The 25,720-nt window shown below is 42.2% G+C and overlaps 1 protein-coding gene across 6 annotated transcripts in view; it reads right to left on the reverse strand.

Moving 5' to 3' along the window:
* Positions 1 to 25,720, reverse strand: part of MEIKIN (meiotic kinetochore factor) — a 446,824-nt gene that overhangs the window by 96,031 nt on the left and 325,073 nt on the right. The gene's annotated exons all lie outside the window — the stretch shown is intronic.

Genomic DNA, 25,720 nt, shown 5'->3' on the forward strand with positions numbered 1-25,720 from the left:
GTGTTTCTATTCTCTCCAGCAGCTCTTGCTGGCTCCCTTTCGCTTTGTATAATCACAAGCATCTAGGTAGTTGAACCTCTAGCGCACACCCTCATGTTATTTATGGTCCCCTTCGCCCTGCTTGATTTCTGATCCACGCCTTGCCTGGCCTCAAATAAGGAATCCCCAAGGGCAGACACATTTAAACAGCATCAGTTGTCAGAAGGAAGAAAATATCAATAATAGACTTCTGTGGGCTGTACAGAGACCCAACAAACCCACAGCTAGAAACCAATATTAAGCATTGAAGCATGTTACACTTGTAGGAGCCAAGAAGTAAAGGTGGCCATCACTGACAGATCACTGACAAACCCTATACATATTAATGCATTATTGGTTGTCAACCAGAGAGAGGAGTCTCCCTTACCTCAGCTCTCTTTCCAAGCCCACTACTAGATGACTAGGTTTGACAAGGTAAAGGAAGATGGAATCAAGATCTTTCTTGAGGAGGGAAAAAGTTGAAGTAGCCTGGAATCCTGGTAAGAAACTAAGGAAGCTGGAACTGGTCAATGAGATAGCAAGCAGATCCACTACTTTAGTAATCAGAAAAAACCCAAGAGGAGAGACAAGCAGTAAGCCCAATTGGACCAAACCAACCTGGAGGCACCAGAACAAGGGGGCAAGAAAGCAATTTCACTAATAAGGATTTGAATATTAAATCAAACCATGGAATGCAAACCACATTACTTCCAGCAGTGGGAAAATGCTAGAAAATGGGAATACTCAAATTACCAGGTACTAGAAATTAATTATATTCTCTACATGTACCAATCTGGCTTCCAGGATGGTTTCAGTACCGAATCAGCACTTCGAGGTTACAGAATACATCAAGAGTAACCTAGATTTAGACAAAAAAAATGTGGGCTGTTTTCCTTGATCTATCAAGCGTGTTTGACATGGCGTTCCATGACATCCTATTGCAGAGATTGGATAAAGTGGGCATCGTGAAAAAACCTAGCAGTGGATAAAATCTTTTTTAACCAACAGGCAACTAGCGATGTCTTTACCATCAAGCATCTCTTGCTTTCGAGAAATAGGATGTCAAGGGATCGACCTTTAACCCAACCTTGTTTAATATATATATATATATATATATATATATATATATATATATATATATATATATTCACTGAAAAAAAACATAGGTTTCAGAGACGTTATAGTTAGAAATTAACATTTAAAAAACCTTAGAAATTCACAGAAAAAACCATAGGTTTCAGGGGTGTTCTAGTTAGCTGCCCATTTCACTCGTACAAAACCATAGAAATTCCTCCGTTATAGTTAGTTCTGCTAACTATAACTCACGCGCCCGCAATGCACTGCTGATGATGTCACATATGGCATCATTCATGACATGGTCAGTGACATCACTGATGACATCACTGATGACATCTCAAATGACATCACTGATGACATCACTGATGACATCATCCACTGAATGTGGTTTAGTTTGAAATTTAAATATGTATTATATATATACCAATCTGTATTGAAGATTGAGTGGATATATAACTGTCTGGATGGAGGATTTAGTAGCTATCTGACTGTCTTTTTAAGTGAGTAATTAAAAGTGTCTCACTTAATACATGGATTAGTAACGAAACTATGTGAATGTGTGCAGCACTGTCTCTGTTGTTGTATAACATGCTGCCTCAGTTTGTCACTATCTACATGAGTGTGTATATTTTTATTGATTAGTTGGGTGAGTATTTGTATGGGACACTGAATTTGTGTGTGGTTGGATGGGGTGTGTGTAACTCAATGCATAGATGTGTGAATGGTTGATTGACTAGGTGTATGGGTTTAAGAGTGCATGTGGAAACAGTTGTTTGGGTGACAGTGTATTTGTGTGTGTGTTGGTGAGCGAATATATGTTTAGTTGTACATCTTCAACAAAGTACAAAAATAAAAGGCATTGTATGTGAGAGTTGGTGTATATAAATAAGTTTGTGTAAGAGTCAGTGATTGTGAGAGTAAATATATGAATGAGTGTATAATTGTAATGGTGCTTTTTTAACATATTAACGATGAGTTACTATGTGTTTGAATAAATGAGGTGTCGTTGGATAATTGTGTAAGTGAGTAAATTTAAGAGCGATACATTTTTTTCATGAGTGAGTAGGATGACTACATAACCGACTAGGATGACTGCTGATGTGTCAATGTCTATATATGTGTACAAGTGCATTTGATAGTGTTCTATTAATTAATGACTGCATGTATAGATGATTCTGTTGTTGAATGGGTAGTTGTGTGTGTCTTAGGAATCAGTGAGTGGGTATGTAGTAACTGGTATTGGTGTGTCAATGGTTTCAAATATGGTACTCTGTATTTTACAGTGAGTGATGAAAGGTTATAATAGTGTATGATGTGGTGTATCGGATTGTCAAGTGGATGATGTCATCAGTGATGTCATTTGAGATGTCATCAGTGAGGTCACTGACCATGTCATGAATGATGCAATATGTGACATCATCAGCAGTGCATTGCGGGCGCGTGAGTTATAGTTAGCAGAACTAACTATAACGGAGGAATTTCTATGGTTTTGTACGAGTGAAATGGGCAGCTAACTATAACACCCCTGAAACCTATGGTTTTTTCTGTGAATTTCTAAGGTTTTTTAAATGCCAATTTCTAACTATAACGTCTCTGAAACCTATGAATTTTTTCAGTGAATTTCAAAGGTTTTTTAAAAGCTAACTTTTAAGTGTGATAGTAGTTATATCTATTTTTTGGTACTGATTTTCTAGTTTTTTAACTGTTTATTTATAAATATTTTATTCATTAAATAACATTTTTCTGAAAATTGCAAAAAAACATTTTTTAATTAAAACTGAAATATTGATTAATTTTCTTGTTTTCATTTTTTATTTTAATATATTTATATCATTTTCTTTAAAAAAAATTCATTTTTTTTTCACAGTCGCGCACTCAAAGTGTACACATCGCGGTGGGTGCGCGCATTCTAGCTGCCATTTTAGAAAAGTCATGAAAGATCCGCGTATGGTGTGCGACGGCTGCGTGTTTTTCAGTTACATCATATACATTTAATATCACGTGATATGCGCGATTGGTATGCGACCAGTCTGCAACTCCTGCTCCCGCGCATTCCCGACACATGCGCATTACGGTACAAGATGTTTGCGCGCTTGCAGGTCCCGCGTGACATCATATACGTGCTGGGGCGCGCTGTGTGCGCGCGACTCCTGCAAAAAAATGTATGTTCCAAAATGATACGTATGTGTCTTTAATATACATATTAAGGCAAGAGATTATGTAAGATATTCATCAAAATAATATATTTGTACTTATAAGAAACTTATATTATTTTTAAATATATTTTCGCGAAGTCGGGTGCGTGCGTCGTGAGTGCAGAAAACCAGGTCAGCAGAGCTGCTGTAGAGCCAGAGGACCAGGTCAGCAGAGCTGCTCTAGAGCCTAAGAACTAGGTCAGCAGTGCGGCTGTAGAGCCAGAGAAACCAGGTCAGCAGAGCTGCTTTAGAGGGAGAGAACCAGGTCAGCAGAGCTGCTTTAGAGCCAGAGAACCAGGCCAGCAGAGCTGCTTTAGAGCCAGAGAACCAGGTTAGCAGAGCTGCTTTAGAGCCAGAGAACCAGGTCAGCAGAGCTACTCTAGAGCCAGAGAACCAAACCAGCAGAGCTGCTTTAGAGCCATAGAACCAGGTCAGCAGAGCTGCTTTAGAGCCAGAGAACCAGGTCAGTAGAGCTGCTCTAGAGTCTAGAGCCTAAGAACCAGGTCAACAGAGCTGCTCTAGAGCCAGAGAACCAGGTCAGCAGAGCTGCTGAAGAGCCAGAGAACCAGGTCAGCAGAGCTTCTATAGAGCCAGAGAACCATGTCAGCAGAACTGCTTCAGAGACATAGAACTGGGTCAACGGAGCTGCTTTAGAGCCAGAGAACCAGGTCTGCAGGGCTGTTGTAGAGCCAGAGAACTAGATCAGCAGAGCTGCTCTGTAGCATAAGAACTAGGTCAGCAGAGCTGCTCTAGAGCCAGAGAACCAGGTCAGCAGACCTGCTGTAGAGCCAGAGAAACCAGGTCAGCAGAGCTGCTTTAGAGAGAGAGAACCAGGTCAACAGAGCTGCTTTAGAGCCAGAGAACCAGGTCAGCAGAGCTGCTCTAGCTGACACTGACTGACTGACACTGACTGACTGACACTGACTGACACTGACTGACACTGATTGACACTGATTGACTGACACTGACTGACTGACACTGATTCACTGACTGACACTGATTCACTGACTGACACTGACTGACTGACACTGACTGACTGACACTGATTGACTGACATTGACTGACACTGACTGACTACTCTCTACTACTCTACTACTGACTCTCTACTACTCTCTACTACTCACTCTACTACTCTCTACTAGTCACTCGCTACTACTCTCTACTACTCTCTACCACTCACTCTCTACTACTCTACTACTCACTCTCTACCACTCTCTACTACTCACTCGCTACTACTCTCTACTACTCACTCTATACTACTCTCTCTCTACTACTCTCTACTACTACTCCCTACTATTCACTCTCTACTACTCTCTGCTGCTCTCTAGCACTCACTCTCTACTACTCTACTACTCACTCTCTACTACTCTCTCTCTACTACTCTCTCTCCACTACTCTCTCTCCACTACTCTCTCTCCACTACTCACTCTCCACTACTCACTCTCCACTACTCACTCTCCACTACTCACTCTCCACTACTCACTCTCCACTACTCTACTACTCTCTACTACTCACTCTCTACTATTCTCTACTATTCTCTACTACTCTCTCCTACTCTCTACCACTCACTCTCTACTACTCACTCTCTACTACTCACTCTCTACTACTCACTCTCTACTACTCACTCTCTACTACTCACTCTCTACTGCTCACTCTCCACTACTGATTGTCTACTACTCACTCTACTACTCACTCTACTTCTCACTCTCTACTACACACTCTCTACTACACACTCTCTACTACACACTCTCTACTACACACTCTCTACTACACACTCTCTACTACTTGCTCTCTGCTACACACTCTCTACTACTTGCTCTCTGCTACTCGCTCTCTGCTACTCGCTCTCTACTACTCTCTAGTACTCACTCTCTACTACTCTCAACTACTCACTCACTCTCTACTACTCCACTACTCTCTACTACTCACTCTCTACTACTCACGCTCTACTACTCTACTACTCTCTCTCTACTACTCACTCTCTACTACTCTCTATTACTCACTCTCTACTACTCTCTACTACTCACTCTCTACCACTCTCTACTACTCACTCTCTACTACACTCTCTACTACTCACTCTCTACTACTCACTCTGCTACTCACTCTTTACTACTCACTCTCTACTACTCTCTACCACTCTCTACTACTCACTCTCTACTACTCACTCTCTACTACTCACTCTCTACTACTCACTCTCTACTACTCACTCTACTACTCTCTCTCTGATACTTTCTCTACTACTCTCTACTACTCGCTCTCTACCTCTCTACCTCTACCTCTACCTCTCTACCTCTACACTTCTACCTCTACACCTCTACCTATACACCTCTCTGTACATGCACACATATGCACATATATATATATATGCATATGCATTTATATATGTATGTGTATATATATATATATATATACATATATAAACATATAATCTGCATATCTATATAAATATAAATTCATGCAAACATACATATACATATATGCATACATATGCATGGTATGTATATGAAATTTTGAAAACACTAATAAAAGCAAAGCTAAAAAGCCACCTAATTATAAACCGAATTGCTTTAACTTAAACGAGGGCGAGACCTATTGCATTTTCAATGCTTGTTTACTTTGGTTCCATCAAGAAGGCATTCAGATGTGACACATTTGCCATAAATTCTGAATGGTAGCACTCTAGTTCCTCATTAGATCACTGTAGCAAAGCTACTGCTCACCATGGAAGTCTGCTGCTGGTATTCAAAGTGCATGTTTCAGTCTGCATGTCAGAACTTTTTAATGAAATAGAAGAGGATTTGAGAAGTCAAAATGTGCCCTAAGTTTTCTTTCTGCAGCACTAATCATAATTTCTATGGCAAAATTAACCCCCTCATTTTGTTCCTTTGCAAATTAAATGTTTTAAATGTTACCACTTTATTCCAATCAAGATGGCTTCAGGTGTGCCATACCTTTGTCATAAGTAAGACTGTTAGCACTCTAGTTGTTCTTTAAAACACTCTGGGATTTCTGTCATTGGGCTATACTTGGGCTACATCTCGGTGATATTTGTGCTACATTTGGGCTCTTTTGTCTCTGGTGGCCATCTTGGGAACCTTGTTATGAAGATTCCTAAATTCCTCATTTACTGCAGTCTCCTCAGTAGGCATACTGTCAGTTTTTTACTTTGATTCAATTAAGAAGGCATTCAGATGTGTCACACATTTGCCATAAATTCAGAATGTTAGCACTCTATTCGCTCATTAGATCACTGTAGTAAAGCTACTGCTCACCAGGGAAGTCTGCTGCTGGTATTGAAAGTGCATGTTTCAGTCTGCATGTCAGAATTCTTTAATGAAATAGAAGAGGATTTGAGAAGTCACTCAAAATGTGCCCTAATTTTTCTTTCTGCAGCACTAATCATACATTCTATGGCAAAATGAACCCTCTCATTTTGTTCCTTTTTAAATTAAATGTTTTAAATGTTACCACTTTATTCCAATCAAGATGGCTTCAGGTGTGCCATACCTTTGTCATAAGTAAGACTGTTAGCGCTCTAGTTGTTCTTTGGAACACTCTGGGAAGCTGCAGTAGAACACAAAGGAATCAACTGACAGTCTCTGCCCTTGTTGGATGTACATGTTTTACTGAGAATGTCAGACTTCATTCTCACATGACTGAGAAAGATAATGTGAATTTACAGAAAATGTGCTCTCAGTTTAGCTTATAGATCACCTTCCAAACCTCTGTGGGAAAAGCATGTGAAAATAGTTTTCTCTCAAACATGATTCATGATATCCCAGCAGAAGGCTTTTTCACATGGTAAAATCACCTTAGAACATACCACAATTCCTAAAATGAGTATGGTACCATCAACAAATGATTTATAATGTAACTAAAGTCTTAAAACCTTCTATTAACTGCAATGCTTTTTAATGAGGTGTTATCATGTATATTGGTCCCAAGATGGCTGCCAACACTTCTTGGATGAAGTGCTGACAGCCAATCAGATCTCACAAAGAGATGTGTGGTTAGGCTCCGCCCAGATATGTATATGATTTTACTTTTGATTTTCACAGGAACTACTGAACGGATTTACACCATATATGCAAAAGGCACATGCCTGGCCTGAAGACTACCTCTTTGCCAAATTTCACGTAATTCTGTTCAGCCGTTCGGGCTGTACCTTCGACTAAAGGTCCTATTGAAAAATGCATGGGGAAAACGCGTTTTGGGACCCCCCCTTTTTCTCGGCCCCCGCTTGACGAATTACCCCGAGACTTTCAGGGTAGGAGCTGAACGGAGCGCCCCATTTGTTTTGAAAATTTCGCGAGGATTCGTCAACCGGCGCCAAAGTTATTCAAAATAGTATTTTGAGATTTCCTATGGAAACTAGGTTGTAACTATAACTATCTACTGGCGACTGCCAGTAGATAATATATATATATATATATATATATATTCACTTAAAAAACCATAGGTTTCACACATGTTATAGTTAGCTGGACATTTCCCTCGTAAAAAAACAATGAAATTCCCCTGTTATAGTTAGTGCAGGCAACTATAACTCACGCGACCGCAATCCTCTGCTGATGACGTCAGATATTACATCACTGTATTTAGACACTTATTTACCCATGTCTTCTTCCATTAATCTTTAGCTATACATATATTACAAATATTTATTTTTCAGAAAGACACATATGTCATCAGTGATGTAATATCTGACGTCATCTGCAGAGGATTGCGGTCGCGTGAGTTATAGTTGCCTGCACTAACTATAACAGGGGAATTTCATTGGTTTTTTACGAGGGAAATGTCCAGCTAACTATAACATATGTGAAACCAATGGTTTTTTAAGTGAATTTGCAAGGTTTTTTAAATGCTAATTCCTAACTATAACGTGTGTGAAACCTATGGTTTTTTAAGTGAATTTGTACGGTTTTTTAAATGCTAAGTTATGTATTTATTAATATTTTTTTTTTTCAGGTTTTTCACGGTGCGCGCACCGTGCGTGCACCGTGCGCGCGATTGAAGCGTTCGGTCCCACGGTGCGTACAGTGCGCGCACCTCGCGCTTTTTCGAAAATAAAAAATTCGGGTTTTTCACCCTGGGGGGTCCTTCAGTGACCCCCTGACAAAGGCTAGGGGGTCAGGAACTGTCCACCCTGCCCCCTTTTCACGTTCTCCACCTTTGTTTTTCACTGCCTCAGACTGCGAGAGACAAAATGGCGGCCGACACTTCCTGATTTCGACCGATTCGAATGTTTACTGACATCGAACAGCCAATCAGAATTGCGCTCGCGCACGGCAGCGTGCGCGTACGGTATGCTTACCGTACGCGCACGGTGCGCGCTTATAGATATAAATGTACTTTTAACTGCAATTTTCTCAGGAACTACTGAACAGATTGACTCCAGATATCCAAAAGGCACATCCCTGACCTGAGGACTACCTCTTTGCCAAATTTCAAGTAATTCTGTTCAGCCGTTCGGGCTGTACCTTGGACTAAAGGTCCCTATGGAAAAATGCATGGGGAAAACGCGTTTTGGGACCCCCCTTTTTTCTCAGCCCCCGCTTCACGAATCCCCCCGAGACTTTCAGGGTAGGAGCTGAGCAGAGCGCCCCACCTATTTTGAAAAATTCGCGAGGATTCGTCAACCGGCGCAAGGAGCGTAGACCACACAGTATAAGCGGTGAAAAATAGTTCATTCCTTCCTTAACACAGCGATGGAACAGCCATTACGCGTTTCAGCCCCGGAGGGCCTTAATCACATGACGCGCTCAACAACGATCACATGACTTTTAAACCATTTTTTTCTCTCTCCTTGCTTTTTTTCTTTTTAAGTGCAAGCAAATTTAAAGTGACAGTGCTTTATACCAATTTGTTACAATAACAACAACGCACTAAATCTCTACAGATAGACCTAATACCAATGTTGGATAACCCAAATGATTGTAAACTGTTTGTTGATTACCAATTCAGGAACAACATAGCCTATCTTGTGCAAAATAGCAAAACAGTACAAACAGAATAAATAATTTGTGCAGATACCATTAGGTTCGACTGTGCAAAGATGGCAAATAAAACATGGTGACCTTATATTGTTGTTTCTATTAAAGTTTTGGCTTATATAACCGCTTCAGTGCCCATGACGAGATGGTCTCGTCATGGAGCACGGTTGCGCTGTGCCCATGACGAGACTATCTCGTCATGAACCCCGCCCGCTAATGTAACGCCCGGCACAGGGCGGGGAAAGGGCGTGGCACTGAAGAGGTTATATATATATATATATATATATATATATATATATATATATATATATATATATATATATATTGCCTGACTCGTCCTTCCCAAAACAACGCGCCTTTTCCCTGCAGCCTTCCCCTCGCAACCCGTCACCAGAAACATTGCTTCCTGGGACTTGTAGTTGGCAGCGGACCGCAGTGGCAGTGCGGTCACGTGACGTGGGGGCGGTATCTTCCCTCCTATGGGGTTATAGCAGGACACATAAAGGCGGGGTAAGAGGTATATTCAGGTAACAGCGGCGTCTGAAGAAGGCTACAACGCCGAAATGCATCATGCCTATGCTGTTTTCCATTAAAGATTTCCTTAGTTTCCCCATTGTGGCCCCTTACCTTTTCTTCATTGGAGGAGACTTGTTCATGGACATTGTGCACGCTGGCCAGCGGCGTGAAAGAGGCCCCGCTCTACTAAGTGGCGGGAGTTCTGTTGGCATCAGCTGTTGCAGCTTGCTTTCTTGTCTCCGAGTTATTGGATCAACTCCTGCCCACCTCCGTTGCGGACAAAGCTATGGATGCTGCCAGACATGGCCCGTGACTGCACGAGGAGCAGAGTGCACTGTCACTTTGACCCACATCCTGCTGGAATCCTGTATCGGGGGTTGGAGCGTCAGGGGGACCCAAGGGAACCTGTGGACATTATTTTTGCCTGACTCGCCCTTCCCAAAACAACGCACCTTTTCCCTGCAGCCTTCCCCTCGCAACCCGTCACCAGAAACATTGCTTCCTGGGACTTGTAGTTGGCAGCGGACCGCGGTGGCAGTGCGGTCACGTGACGTGGGGGCGGTATCTTCCCTCCCATGGGGTTATAGCAGGACACAAAGGCGGGGTATGAGGTATATTCAGGTAACAGCGGTGTCTGAAGAAGGCTACAACGCCGAAATGCATCATGCCTATGCTGTTTTCCATTAAAGATTTCCTTAGTTTCCCCATTGTGGCCCCTTACCTTTTCTTCATTGGAGGGGACTTGGTGCCGATAAAATTAACAGCAGTTCCGTCGAGTCTTCGCCTTACGCGTTTCGAAGGGAAAACGGAACAATGGCATGGGATTGAGAACGGACACAGGTAGCGGAGGCCCATTGAGAGGCTTATAATTTATTCAGCACGAATTTGTGCAACCATAATGGAGGAAATTATTGGGACTTCTATTCCCACAAGGCCCCGCAGTCTGTCACATGACCAGCTCATACAGGGCGTGGAATCAAGCTGTATTTAGTGTGAACGGAGGCCCGCCCAGCACGGAACCATTTCCAGCGACAGCCTTTGATAAAGAAAGGAGAACTTTCTAAACGAGTCAGGCGATGAAGGAATGGCCGCTTAAGATATCTGCAACCTGAAGGACGCTCATACCCGTAATAAAGGTCTTGCTGCCTTATGTCATTGTGGAGTGCAACTCATTTGCTTGGGCGAATCTGGAGCGTGAATATTAGGCGGTGGGCCTGCCGCCGAGTTGGCACCACCCCGCGAAGTAAGGGGGCCACGAAGTTTGGGATTCACCCAGCTTTCTGGTGGAACAATGGCAAGGGATTAAGAACGGACACAGGTAGCGGAGGCCCATTGATGGGCTTATAATTTATTCAGCAGGAATTTGTGCAACCATAATGGAGGAAATTATTGGGACTTCTATTCCCACAAGGCCCCGCAGTCTGTCACATGACCAGCCCATTCAGGGCGTGGAATCAAGCTGTATTTAGTGGGAACGGAGGCCCGCCCAGCACGGAACCATTTCCAGCGGCAGCCTTTGATAAAGAAAGGAGAACTTTCGAAACGCGTCAGGCGATGAAGGAATGGCTGCTTAAGATATCTGCAACCTGAAGGACGCTCATACCCGTAATAAAGGTCTTGCTGCCTTATGTCATTGTGGAGTGCAACTCATTTGCTTGGGCGAATCTGGAGCGTGAATATAAATATAAATAATATATATATATGTTACTTCACTGGCCTTAGAAGTGGAGCAGTGGGGCATTAATCTTTTCTTCTATGCAGACGACACCTAGTTGATGCTAGCAATGGCGCGGCTAGATTATACCACAATTGCTTACTTCCAAGGTTGTCTTTCAGCAATAGCTAATTGGATGGGCTGTAGTTGCCTACAGTTGAAATAAGACAAATCAGAGATTTGGTCTTTGGCAATGTATCCCCATTGAACATACAGAGATTAAGGCCTGTGGAGATCGGGGACTCACTGACTCACACTTCTGTGGGAAAAAATCTAGGGGTAGAACCGGGCACATCTATCATTTTAACAACAGGTACAATCAAATGCAGCAGTCTGTTTTGCCTTATTAAAATCATTAAGAAAGACATTAAAATGTCTCCCAGTTTCCAATTACAGATATTGTACATGCTCTAATTACATCTAGGCTAGAGTATGCCAATGCACTATATCTGGGAGCAACACATAAATTGATAAACAGGCTGCAAAGAGGGTAGAATGCTGCAGCTAGGCTGGTTTTAAACATCCCTAAAAGACAGTTGGTGCGGTTGCCGGTCAGGCAAATAATCAGTTTTACGGCTCTCAGGATTACCCACAGAGCCTTATACAAAAAAGCCCCACTGTATATTCAGAAGAGAATAATTAAATACACACTGTTAGGAGCACTTCGTTCATCAAGTCAAAATCTCCTGTGTGTCCCCAGGATACAAAAGGCGAGAGCAGGTGGGATGTCTTTTGCCTTTCTTACAGCTTCCTTACCCTAGCATCTTTGAGGTATAGCTTCCGAAACCGTTTTTAAATCAAATTTAAAAACTTGTTTTTTAAGAGAAGTGTAGATGGTTTTCAGGAGAGTAAAATTGTTATCTTTTTAGTTTATCCTCCTGCCTTAGGACTGGGATGCTTCCTTGGGAAGCAGCTGTTCGCACTATACAAATTTCTTTGCATTCATTTCATAGGAAAAGAAGTGGTGGTGACAATTACTGAATTAAAAAAGGCTTAGGAAGGGTGGGGGCAGGACTTTATCAGCCATCTACAAGGGTGCTTCTCCAACATCAGTACCTTTTATAGATTTACATGCTATTTCAATATCCCCTCTAATCCCCCTCCCACCATGCCCCTCAGCCGATCCCCAGAAGGGAATACTCCAGTCAAATAAAGATGGAACTTATTTTTTTACGAAGAATCCCCCCTAGATCATCTTTTCTGCAGTCAGTTAGCTCACTTTACCCCCCCCCCCCCCAAACCCCCGCACTGTAGTGATTCCAGCATCTACCATTGCTTCAGTTCAAATTCTGAGGATGTTATTCGTAACATGCTGCACCAACCAAAAGCGCTGTCTGGTTAATAATCACTTTTATAGGTACGGTAAGCAATACATTATTTTCCTGCACTGGATCATTTATCGACTAGCTTATTCAGTTCAGCTCATAAACTTTATTCGGATAAGCATTGTATCCATAAAAGTACAAAACAGTGAAAACAGTATGAATGACGGGAGAAGAGTAACGATACATATTAATAAAAATTAATTTGCAAAACACAATATTACAAACTCGAGGTTGTAAGTAAATGACAATTTTTAGACTTAACCATTCATGTATTAAAAACTCAGAGATTACGCATTGTCTTACGAGCCCTGGTAGCAATTCTCAAGAGTGAACTTAAACGGAAGACCAGCTCTTCATCAGTCAGGACAAGCATGCTTGAGTAGGCAGAATCCAAACTAATACGCCTGCTCCTGCTAAAAAAGAAGTAAAGAAGCCCCTTACTGTATTTAATGTAATATTTACAAAAAAGCAGGAAATGAAGAGTAGATTGCCACTCACCCCGTCACATGGACAGGGTACTAGATCAAGTTTCGGATGGAAGCCAAGAGGAAAACACAGAGCGAATTTGACTGTCTCTGCTCTCAAACGGAATAAAAGACTCCTTTCCCACTGACTCATAGATAGAACAAGATAATTTGGTAGAGGATGGCAGGGCCGCTCCAGTGACATATAACTGGAAACGAGAGATTTCTTCGATTCCAGCGCAGTTCTTTCAGTGCTATACAACAAGTAAAAAGCACTTCCGAGGTCTTTTTTGTGCAGAGTTTCAGCTTTACCAGGATTTAAAAAGTTGCAGCCTTTATTAATGCTGCATAAACTCTGATATACCCCAGATCCCCAGATATCCAGGGGATATCCATCCCCTTATCACACTTCAAACAATCAGTAATAATGTCTCTGGTAAGAGTAGCTGCCTCATTCTTCCGAATCGATAGCCAGAAAAGGGCTGGTCGGGCACGTATAAAATCAGTTATATAATTTAAATGTAGTTCTTTGTAGCAAACATATTGTGGGCTAGAGATTGGGATGCCCAACAACTTTCTACAAAATCTGTTTTCTTCCTGCTGAATGCAGGTACTGTTCGCAATGCCCCATATCTCAGCTCCATAGGTGGCCACAGGAACAAATTGTAATTTAAAAAAATATTAAGATTGCTAAAATGGCGCCTGTGGTCTTTGGACGGGGGAAACTTAAAATTGAATTGATGGTCTTTGAGAACTTGCTCCTGGAGTGAGTAAGATGCTCAGTCCAGGAGCCGTTCGCAGCAAAGACCACCCCAAGGTAGGGAAATTTACAGGTGCTTATCAATTTCTGACTGCCAACATCAATGGAACTAAGCTGGTGTCTATGAGGACCACAGGACATTAAAAATGATTTACTAAAATTAACTCTTAGGTCCAGGCTATCCATATATTTAACAAAAGACTGTACTAAAATACGCAAAGAGTTAGGGGTGCGGCATAGAAGAACCGCATTGTCAGCGTATAATAACACAGGGAGGGGTTTCCCATTAATCATAGGTACATCTTGGGACATGGATACTAATGATTTATTCAATCCATTAATATATATGATAAAAAAGAAGGGGGGCCAAGACGCAACCCAGCCTGACCCCCCCTTCCGACCTTAATTGGCCCTGAGACCTCACCATCTCTGCCAATACTCACTTGTGCCTGAAGGTCTTTATGGAGGTATGCCAGGAAATGAACCAGAGGCTCATCCACACCATAGGCCAACAGGATAGCCCACAGCCTGCTCCCATTTACAAAGTCGAAGGCTGAGGACAAATCCATGAAGGCCAAATAGACTGGAGAGTTCCGTGCAATGGTGTATTTCCCGAACTACAAGACTGAGGTTGAGGCATTGTTCATTAGTGCAACTAACTTATTATTTGAAGTAGTAAATACCTGGGAGAAGGGTGAATAGAAGCCCTATCCTGAAACACGCTTTTTAGCACCACCTATCCAAGGGCAGCATAAACCTACTGGTTCTATGTCCAGGCAGTTATGCTTGTAGAAGGTCCTCAATGACCTCCTGGTGACTATTTTGCAAATGTTGATCAGCACCATATTGACAGTAAACACTGCTCTCCCGGTCATCGAATTGGCAGTCATCCTGTTGGGTGTTTTTTCTGAAAAACAAACTTTGTGCAATACACTGGCCATTGGGCAATGATGGCCTTGGTACCAGTTCTTTAAGCAGCTAAAACATCCACATCAAGTCCCCTTATTACAGGCTGAATAAAGTGTTCTGTACAGGGATACTACATACTCCCTCAGCAAGTACACCATTCTCAGCTGAAGGTACACCACATTTTCTTTCCAATGGACAGAGATCACGTCCACAAGTGACCTTTTAGAATCTGGAGACAAAGGTAAAGAATCTGCAGTTTTTCCTTCTCAGAAAAAGGTCTATCCTTACTTTGCCTTAAAGACAAAACAGATCACCCATCGCGTATGTGGCTCAGAAGCTAATTTACCGAGGCTGTGTGCCTTGTCGCTCATACCGCCTCAGTTGTGTTTTGCTATTAGGCCAATGTTCAGTTTGGCAGTCCAGCTCCTGATTTACTGTGCTTCAGTGGACAGGTTCAGTGAGTGGGTTGTGCCTTGCATTAGTATGTAGAACACAGTTGTCTAACTGTATGTCAAGATCAACATCTTGCATTCTCAGGACTAACTTTACCTTCCACAGTTACAGAACACTGATGTGCAATGCTTTATAGGATTTTAAGGTAGGCTCCTGAACAGGAACAAATACGGTGAGACCACAACTTTCCAGGGAAGTGTCCACCACTAGACAGATCTATGAAGAAGGACATCCTTGAAGCCACATGCACGCAATGGGTCAACCTGCACACAGCTGCTTTCCTGCAGTCTATCACCTTGAATTATCCTACCACAATCTGAACAGCAGCACATGCTGCAGGTGAAGAAATACCTGCAAAACGTGCATACTTAGAATTCCGAGCAGATTCATCATGATATAGCTTGACCTGAGGACTAGCAAGGGCAGGGGTCCTTGTTGACTCCCTCAGTCACCTAAACGTGGTAAAAAGATCTATTTGCAAGATACCCTCATCTGAAAAGAAGTGCAGAAGTATGTTATCGTTGATTGACCACTCATGATTTACTTTGTAGTATTTGTTGAGTATATCCTCTGGTGAATACTGAATAGCTGGAAGGTGCACTACTTTTACAGAGAGATTCCTCAACAAAATCCATTTACAGGCTGTAAACACATCCAGTGAGTGTCCTTGACCCAATGTGGGGGGGGGGGGGGGGGTCATCTGGAGTAAATGACTAGGTCATAGTGAAGGAGCAACCTCTGCCCTCTTTCTTCACGTTCTTGGACTGGAGATTTTCCAGTTTTCCTTGGAGGCAGATGCTATCCTGATCGTTACATAGTATTACAAAATCCACAAACCACTGTTGAATGTTAAGTTGGTAGGCAGGCTACATGCAGGCGATGTGGGTCAAAGGCTGCTTCCTTTCTCCAACAGGAAGTGCACTTAAAAGGCTGTTTAATAAAGTTGAATGAAACAAAAATCTCCGAAATTCAGAGAAAAGAAAAGGTGATAGAACTCCTGTGATGTTAAAAAAACCGACTCACACAAATGGGGAAAAATAACTAACTCTGCGGTAACGTCGCGTGCACGGCTCACAACATGGAAGCTGCTGGCTACTTGAATCAAAAGTATGTAGTATTTTAGCTTTTCTTTTGATGCTGTGCATCAGGCTGCATTCTTCTACATGTTTGTTATAGCTTCTCTCCCTGGGAAGCAAAGAAAGGTTTTATGCTGCAATGTAGTGTTAATTAATAGTTTGTTGGATTTGTAAACAAGACATTGTGGAAAGAAATCGGAAAGATTAGTATAAGTTATGCTATTAATATAAATCCAGTTTGGGCGGTCACAAAAATGTGAGTTTTCAGTCTATATAGAATATTTCTTTAGCATGTCAGATTCTCTTATTTTCTAAAAATGTTCTTGGGATATGGATCTCTGCTTGCCGGTGAGAATTTTCATGTGTTATTAAATATCAAAAACAATTCAACAATGCAGAAACAATGTCACATTGTTACAGCTTTTCAAAGATTATGTGCTAAATCATCAGTTACTTTTTTACATGGAACGTCACAGATTACCGCAGTAGGCAATGGTTTTGGTATTGTCGATCTAACCGGAAATGTGGGGCTAAAAGATATGCACCACAATAACCCGGACTAGGCTCTTTTAGAAGAGAGAGTATTTTGCTGTGCCAACTGTCATTATGTATACATTTGTACTTTTACCTGTAAATCAGATAGATGCCTTGTGGAAAGCTTATGCTCAGGACAATGGGTTACGGTGACAAGCCAATGATAAAGGCTATACGCCCGATTGTTTATTATGAAAAGTTATGATAAAGGCAGTAGGCCTGACATATTGATTGTGAGAAGCATATGTAAAAGTCAATAGGCATTTAAGGGAGGATTGTTATTACACTTCAGTAAACCCTACAGAAAGGTTTTTTGTTACATGGAATGGAAGCGTGTCGCCTTCAGTTGATACCATTTATCCCTACCCCCCTGGAGGATTGTTATTACACTTTAGTAAACCCTACAGAAAGGTTTTTTGTACTGCAGGCCCACTACTAGCACTTGATTTACAGACTAGGGACTTACAGGTGAATTAAATGTGCCAATTCGGTGGTAGCACTGGTAAAGTGGACAGAGTCCTAATGCAAACAAAAACAAATTCAGCAAAACAGGCAGAGTGAAGGCAAAATATCTGAGGGAATATCATGCCAAGAACGTCAGGTCTAGCAGCATTATCGCCAGGTCATTAACAGGTGCTGTGAGACCGTCTCTTTGCCTTCAGCCTCCCACCAAAGAGTTCAGTCATGCAGAATCATGTAGACCCATCCACACACTGAACTCTCCTTAAGACGTCTCGCATGTGCATGAGAAACAAAGTCACTGAAACACATCATCTGGGATAAGAAAATGTCACCTTTCTAAACTGGCCTACCACTGCTAAGTCCTCATCTACAGCCGGTTAATAAGAAATGATGAAGGCTTCAGTTCCTCTCCGGGCCCCGGCAATGGTCCCTTACTCCAAGCCAAATCTCAACACTTAATGATTCTTTCACACAGCAACTGCAACCACCTGTGAAAAGAAGCCCAAACTATCCCATCATCATCACTGAGTGAGTTATGATTTCTGTAATCTGTTTTTAACATTCATTTGTCCTTGTTTGTCTGTTCACAATCGATAAGGACAGGCAGTTTCTTGAGTCTGGAAGCGTGTCGCCTTCAGTTGATACCATTTATCCCTACCCCCCTGGAGGATTGTTATTACACTTCAGTAAACCCTACAGAAAGGTTTTTTGTTACATGGAATGGAAGTTTAAAACTGCTCTTCAGGTGCTGCAGTGGCCAGCCTGAGACACGTATTAAAAGGCGACTTTAGTAGGTGGCATAGTGAGTACTGCAGGCCCACTACTAGCACTTGATTTACAGACTAGGGACTTACAGGTGAATTAAATGTGCCAATTCGGTGGTAGCACTGGTAAAGTGGACAGAGTCCTAATGCAAACAAAAACAAATTCAGCAAAACAGGAAGAGTGAAGGCAAAATATCTGAGGGAATATCATGCCAAGAACGTCAGGTCTAGCAGCATTATCGCCAGGTCATTAACAGGTGCTGTGAGACCGTCTCTTTGCCTTCAGCCTCCCACCAAAGAGTTCAGTCATGCAGAATCATGTAGACCCATCCACACACTGAACTCTCCTTAAGACGTCTCGCATGTGCATGAGAAACAAAGTCACTGAAACACATCATCTGGGATAAGAAAATGTCACCTTTCTAAACTGGCCTACCACTGCTAAGTCCTCATCTACAGCCGGTTAATAAGAAATGATGAAGGCTTCAGTTCCTCTCCGGGCCCCGGCAATGGTCCCTTACTCCAAGCCAAATCTCAACACTTAATGATTCTTTCACACAGCAACTGCAACCACCTGTGAAAAGAAGCCCAAACTATCCCATCATCATCACTGAGTGAGTTATGATTTCTGTAATCTGTTTTTAACATTCATTTGTCCTTGTTTGCCTGTTCACAATCGATAAGGACAGGCAGTTTCTTGAGTCTGGAAGCGTGTCGCCTTCAGTTGATACCATTTATCCCTACCCCCCTGGAGGTGGAGTACGCCTCACAGTTTGAAGAACTCTGCTTTAATATTCAGATACACTTGTGAGAAAGGTTCAGTTGTCAGCACTGTACGAGTTCAGGAGCTATGCCATCACATTCAAGGATGGTAAGCTCGGGTGTAGGATCGGGCCACTGAATGCTTGGAGTTGTACTCTGCAAAGAAGCCTCATGTTACATCACTTCCAAATATGAAGATCGTAAACCAACATTGGCCTTGCAATTCGGGCGCTACAAGATCAGCCTTGCTTTGTTGTAAGTCAGTTGCATGATGACTGATAGAAACAAGGGTATCAGAGGAAATGCGTATAGAAACTTCTCTGGTCAGTTGATCAAACCGATATTCCCTTTTTTGTGTAAGGTAACATCTGGAGGCAAAGTGTGGGAATTTCCAGTTTTCCTTGTTTCTAAAGAGATCTAACTGCAGATACCCCTAAGCACTGAAGATTGTGTGAAGTACTTTGTTTATGATCAACTCATGAGTCTCTTGAAAAATCCTGTAGAGTGAATCAGTCTCCTCGTTTTGAACACCTGGAAAGTGAACTGCCATGATCTGCAGAATCTGGTCACTTCATGCTTTTTAAAGTAATGCACTGTACGTTTTCATTTGAACAAGTCAGCTATTAGCCTTTACTACAGAAGAAAATATTTCAGAGCCTGGTGGACTGCACTCAACACCTGCAGGTTGTTATGGTACACACATTCTGTGTGGGACTATGTGCCTTTAACGCGTAAACAATCCATGTGAGCAATCACCCAGTTAGGGAGACATCTGTTACAATTGTCTGAGGCGGAATGTCTTAATGAAATGGGATAACTTTAGAAAGAATGTCTACCTGCCTGCTGCTGGGGTATGACAGTGTGCATTCCCAACGGTCAGTGTTTTGACTCCACTGATAGTCCAGACATTGTTGAAGAGGCCTCATGAAAAGACTAGCATGAGGTACGAGGACAATGCAGAATGCTAGGGATCTGAGCAGAAATTAAACCTAGTGAGCTGTTAACAGTAATGTCTTCAGAGGATTTCGACATTTAAGCAGATGCATTAGTCTCTTATACAAAGGATACACTATTGCCGCCAGTGTATTCTGCAGCTCTCCCAAGCAGTGGATAGATTAAAATGGTACTGGAGTGGAATTTGTCTGGCTGACTTGTAGACTCAGTCTGCTCAGAATGTCTAGAGTTCCCTGAAAATGAGACAAGACTTCTCAAAGCATTGATGTGTTTATCAGCTAGTAATCTAGTGATGGGTAAATGAAAAGTCTTTGCATTTAATATGGGCAGCAACATTCTCCATGTATTTGGAAACTGTCATTGTGGTGGATTTGAGCCCAATGGAATGGCATTCTATTGGTAATGTTGGTTTTCAACAATAAACCGCAGAACTTTCAATGTTTCTGTATTATTGGTATATGAAAATATGCTTCATGGAGGTCTACTGTACTTATCAAATCCTCTTGTATGAGTTAAGGTTAGGTTTGGTGAAAGGCAAACATACAAAATATTTCATCTTTTTATATCCACTTGTTGGCTATTAGAGAATGGGCCTGAATTCTTGTGCCTGTATCCTTTTTCAAATTGAAAGTAAAAGGAATAAAATCCCTTTCCTTTGCAGGAAGATGGGACCAGTTCAACAGCCTATTTCTCTTGAAGGATAGTGACTTTTTTTTAAAGCTACTCCAATATGAACTGGGGAGTCTTTTTGGAGGAATGGCAGTAGGAGATAATGTGAACCACAGAGAATAGACAGGTTGCACAATAGTCAGGACCTATCTGTTTTTATGATGATTTTCCACTCATGCAGGTGTTTCAGATGCTTCCCACCAATGGAGTTTCATATAGCAGAGGAGGAATGGAGTAGTCACTGTTTACCTTCTGCAGGAGGATTCACAATGGCTGTCAATGGATGCTGGTAATGTCTGCCTCTTACTGGTACAACTCTAGCTGTTGTGGCAGCTGATGTGGAGACTACGGAGGGGTTTGAACGTTTTGAGGGAAGTAATGATTATCGTAAACCTTATTGTGCTTTCTGTGCTCTTTTGTCCCTTCTAGACCTAAGGCCTTCAAGGTCTCCATCTCGGTCTTTATATCTTATCAGTGTGAGTACCAAAACATGGTGTACCAGGAAAGGGTACGCATAAAATGTGCTGGGGTGCTTCACACAATGAGGCTTAGCCATGATTGTTGCATGACTATGCCACAGTAATAGCGATGAGCATCAAGGTGGGAGAAATCTGCAGCTGAACAAATGATCTGGTTTTTTGAGACCATCATGCCTTCTGTTAGCCCCTCATTTAAATCTTCTGTCTTCACAATGAAACCAGATCAAATACACATTGTAATGATTTCCAAATGTACCAGTTATATTTGTCACGTAAACTGGACCAGATGGGTCCCAATGATTTCCAAATGTACCAGTTATATTTGTCACGTAAACTGGACCAGATGGGTCCCAAATCTTCCTACCTACAGACTTTGGGAGCTCGCTTTCCTATACATCAGGAACTGTTAAAAGTTAGTGAAGTGCAGCGGTAGCACCTTACTATCTAAAAAATTTTTATCTAGGCTCTGTTCTCAACAAAGGAGGATCCAGGTCTTTGACCATGCATTTGTTCCGCAGTAATGGCCAAGCTGTAGAGTGTAGACTGGCAACAAAGTGTTTCAAAAACTACCACCGATGTTGAAACCCTAGACAAAGGAACATTATTTTGGGGCTCCACCCATCAAGACTTCCTTGATGTCATCAATAGGTGAAACTTTAAACTGAAGAGAATCATTTAGAGTAGGAGAGTGTCTTCTGTAGGACAAAGAGGAAGCAGATGATCTGGAGAAGATGGTCTCTGGTGTATGGTGTACATGACAGTCACGTAACCTCCAAGTAGAATGTGAATGGGTGGAGCAGTGTTGTGGGCACTGAGAAAAGGACGCATAAGTTAGTGTTGAAAGCCCCTGTGCTAGTGAAGTTGGACCTTCTGTAGCAGGTACTGGCACTGTTGGCATAGGCAGATGGCGATGCTTCATCCGCAGATGGGAAAGATATCTAAAACTCCTAATGACCTTATGATGCTGAAGTTCCTCCTAGAAACATGCAGATAGTGCATAACATCTGCCAAACAAAGTATTATCCCAACAGCATCAATAAAGCCACCGATAAAAGCAGAATGTTCTTCAAACTAATCAGCCCCCTGCCTAATCCTTCAATCCCATAATCCACAGACAAATGCAATTCCAACAACCTCCAACACCAAGACTGCTTCTCTTCTTAAACACTCAACCTCTTCTTGCAGAATCCCGCTATGCTCATCTTTCAAAGCACTATCCTTCACAGATCTGAAGAACATATTGAACTCCCTTTAAATCACTTCCTATAATAAGGATGTCTTACCCTCTTCTTCACCAAAGCTCTCTCTAGGGAAGCAGTCACCTTGACTCACCCAGAAGCACTTACTTCTGGCCAGATTCTCGCACTCCCAAAGAAACCTATACTAGACTGTAATAACCTTGCCAACTACTTGCCCATCACTTGGCTTTCTTTCATTAGCAAAAGTATCAAAAAAGCATACAACTCCAAGATCACATTAATGCTGACCATCTCTTGCACAACTATCTGCTTTTGATACAGTCGACCATCCCACTCTCATCCACACCCAGGAGTCTGAAACGTTAGTCACTGTCAATGTCCTTAACTAGCTTTCCTCCTACCTTTCTAATTGACAGCAGTTTGTTCACAAGAGTTTCAGATCTCAAAAAATACTGATCATCTGCGTAGTCCCTCATGGTTTGATACAGTCCCATTAATCTTCAGCCTCTACATGGAGCCCCACTGAGCTCTACTAGCAGATAAAGGCATTACAATTCACTAATATGTCGAAAATACACAACTCTACTTGAAATTCATCTCCGCTCCTGAATTCCAATACCTCAAACATTGCCTGCACCGCAGCCAGATCTGGATGTCCAGCACTTACCTGAAGCTCAACCCCACCAAGACAGAATTGTTATTTGCCAACAAGTATGAAAGTGTACAAAGTTGAACTTTGACAGATTTGAGCTCAACTTTCACAGATTGCCAAATCACCTGGCCTAATCCTGGGCAAGAATATCATCCTCAAAAGGACACAATGCCGAACACTGCAACAACGACCTGGTATCAGCTCTTTCTTCTAAAGAAAATGAAGTTGTTTCTTCCGGAAAGAGACTTCAGACTGCTGTTTAGCCCCTTGTACACTCGCACATGGATTGTCATAACAGCTTCATGGCCTTCCAGATTAAACTACATACCGCCGCATGACTCATCCAGGCCTGATGAAATACGATCACATCACCCCATCCTGATGGAACTTTACTGGCTCTCTCTGCCAGCCCGCACCATCATCAAAACCACTTGCATCATTTACATAGCCATCATGACCAGCACCACTGCTTATCTTCCAGGCAAGCGCTCCATCTCTGGCACTCCCAACACAACCACAGCCAGTATATCGTCATACTGGAGACTAAGATATGAAAAGAAAAACAAATAGGGCCGCATTATCCACCTCTGCACCCAGAATCAACATCTCCCTATGTAAAGATTGCTTTTAACATTTTATACAGCGCTTCACTGGCTTTTGGCTAGGTGCACGCTATACAAATAAATTATAAATAGGTTGTGAGCAAGGCGGTACGGTACGTCCGCCGAAATGCGTCAGGGCCTATTTGTGCAATAAATAATTTTGGTATTTCACTATCACGGTTTCAGCGCCTGCTTCTTCATCTTGGATTGGGATTGGTATAGATATAGATACACACACATACAGCACACATATTCGTGTGCCTGGGAAAAGATATAGTAGGTAATGGAGAAGACAGTATATCCACTGGTGAAGGAGAATATGCACAAATTCGATCTACAGCTGCTGGAATAATTCTTTGAAGTTTTCTGACCCATTCCGCAGACATGTTCAGTGTGCATGATGTCATAAGTGGAGATGAATGTCTCATTATTGAAACCTTCCTCATCAAAAGCTTTGGTGTTTAAGATGAGCGGCTCACAGTCTATGAGGTCTTGTTCCTCGAGTGAGTCGACACCCATCCTGTCCTCAACGCCGACCAGGTGCAACTGTCACAATCTGCAACTGGGATGAAAAGCCTTTTCCATACCTGAACTTCCTTCTACACCTCAGTCTGGAGGCATCTTTAGATAATGAAGATGGTGCTAAATTAGAGGGTGCCACCTCTCCATGCCCCTTAGACTTCTCTGACGCCGACCCTTGTCTCGTGCGCTGGTCTTCTTCAAGCCCATGGAGGTTAATGTCTCCCCATTCCAGAGGTTCCTCCTGGACATATTCTGACAGTGGGGACACTTCTTAGGACGACTGAAATAAGGGAGAGAGACTATGCAGATGTAATGTGGATCACTCTGAACCTTCTCTCTATCACATGAAGGGCATTTCACAAAGAGATGTCATTTCTCTCTTGGTCAGAGAACAAATCCTGCTGATGTCAAAGGAAATGTTTTAAGCAAAGGATTTGAAAGATTCTTCCATCAAAAAGGCAACAAAAGCTGACATACTCCATAATTCTGTTGCAGCCAAAAGCAAAAAAGACCTGGAGCAACTGTCATTGACAGTGTATGTTGATACCTGTGATATGTGTTCCCTTAAAGGAGCATTGTCGGATTTCCAGTCTCTACCTACATTGCCATCTATTTCACTCATTTTCTTTAAAGAAATATTAGTGAAAGTTTTTCTTGCCACTATTCTATAGGTAGCAAGCTTTTAAGTCAAAAGTGGATGCCTTTATAAATAAAATGTCTAGTGTCTTGTTCATTAAGAGATGACTGGACCCTTTTGGCTACTGAAGGACTCCATACAACAGTGATGTAAGAGCATAGCTGTGGGTAATATAATTCATGATGTAGAATGTTCAGTTATGGGTTACACGTTGAGGAATAAAGACGTGTAATACCAAGCTCCGTGTGTGGCATGATCATTTGCATATACATGGGCTGGAGCGGACGCTACAACTGGCGACAAGATAGGGGGATTACATAAACTTGCGACCCAAAGAACCGAAAGTGCTCTCCCGGAGAGTTTGCCGTGTACCAGCAAACTGCTTGTGCATGCCACAATTGCCTCCGGTGTAGTGAAAAATCGAAAGTTGGTATATGTGAAGTCAAAGCACCACTCCTGCCAGTGCAAGGCCCATGAAAAAAGTGGAGGCCTTACAGAAAGTTTGTTTGTTGTCGGCTAGATATTTGCTTGTAAAGTCGAGACAAGAGGTATGCACCAAAATTAGACAAAAAACTGTCATTCATAAAATACCACAAAGCTAAAGGCAGTGACAACTAGGTACAGAGAAGCACTAAGGGCCGTGATAGACGAGTGCAAGGAAGCACTAAAAGCAGAAACATTTCTGACACCAATAAACGCTGAAGGCAGTGACCACCAATGAGCAGAGAACGCTGTGAGCAGAAGCAGGTAAACGCAGAGAAACATGAGAGGTAGCGATAACCAGATATAGAGAATACGATCATGCTTACCAGAACCTTAGTAGAGTCATCCAACCTCAGCACCAGGCACCGCAACCCAATCAGAAGCACGGGGTTGTGCTTACGAGGCTGGTGAATCACGTTAGACAGACTGAAAGGCCATGAATAGTGGTCGGAATAGTGAGATTTTTCTATGGCTGCTGAAAAAAGCGCAAAATATAGTGCC

The sequence above is a fragment of the Triturus cristatus genome, chromosome 7, assembly GCF_964204655.1.
Source record: "Triturus cristatus chromosome 7, aTriCri1.1, whole genome shotgun sequence".
In the NCBI taxonomy this organism is placed as follows: domain Eukaryota; kingdom Metazoa; phylum Chordata; class Amphibia; order Caudata; family Salamandridae; genus Triturus; species Triturus cristatus.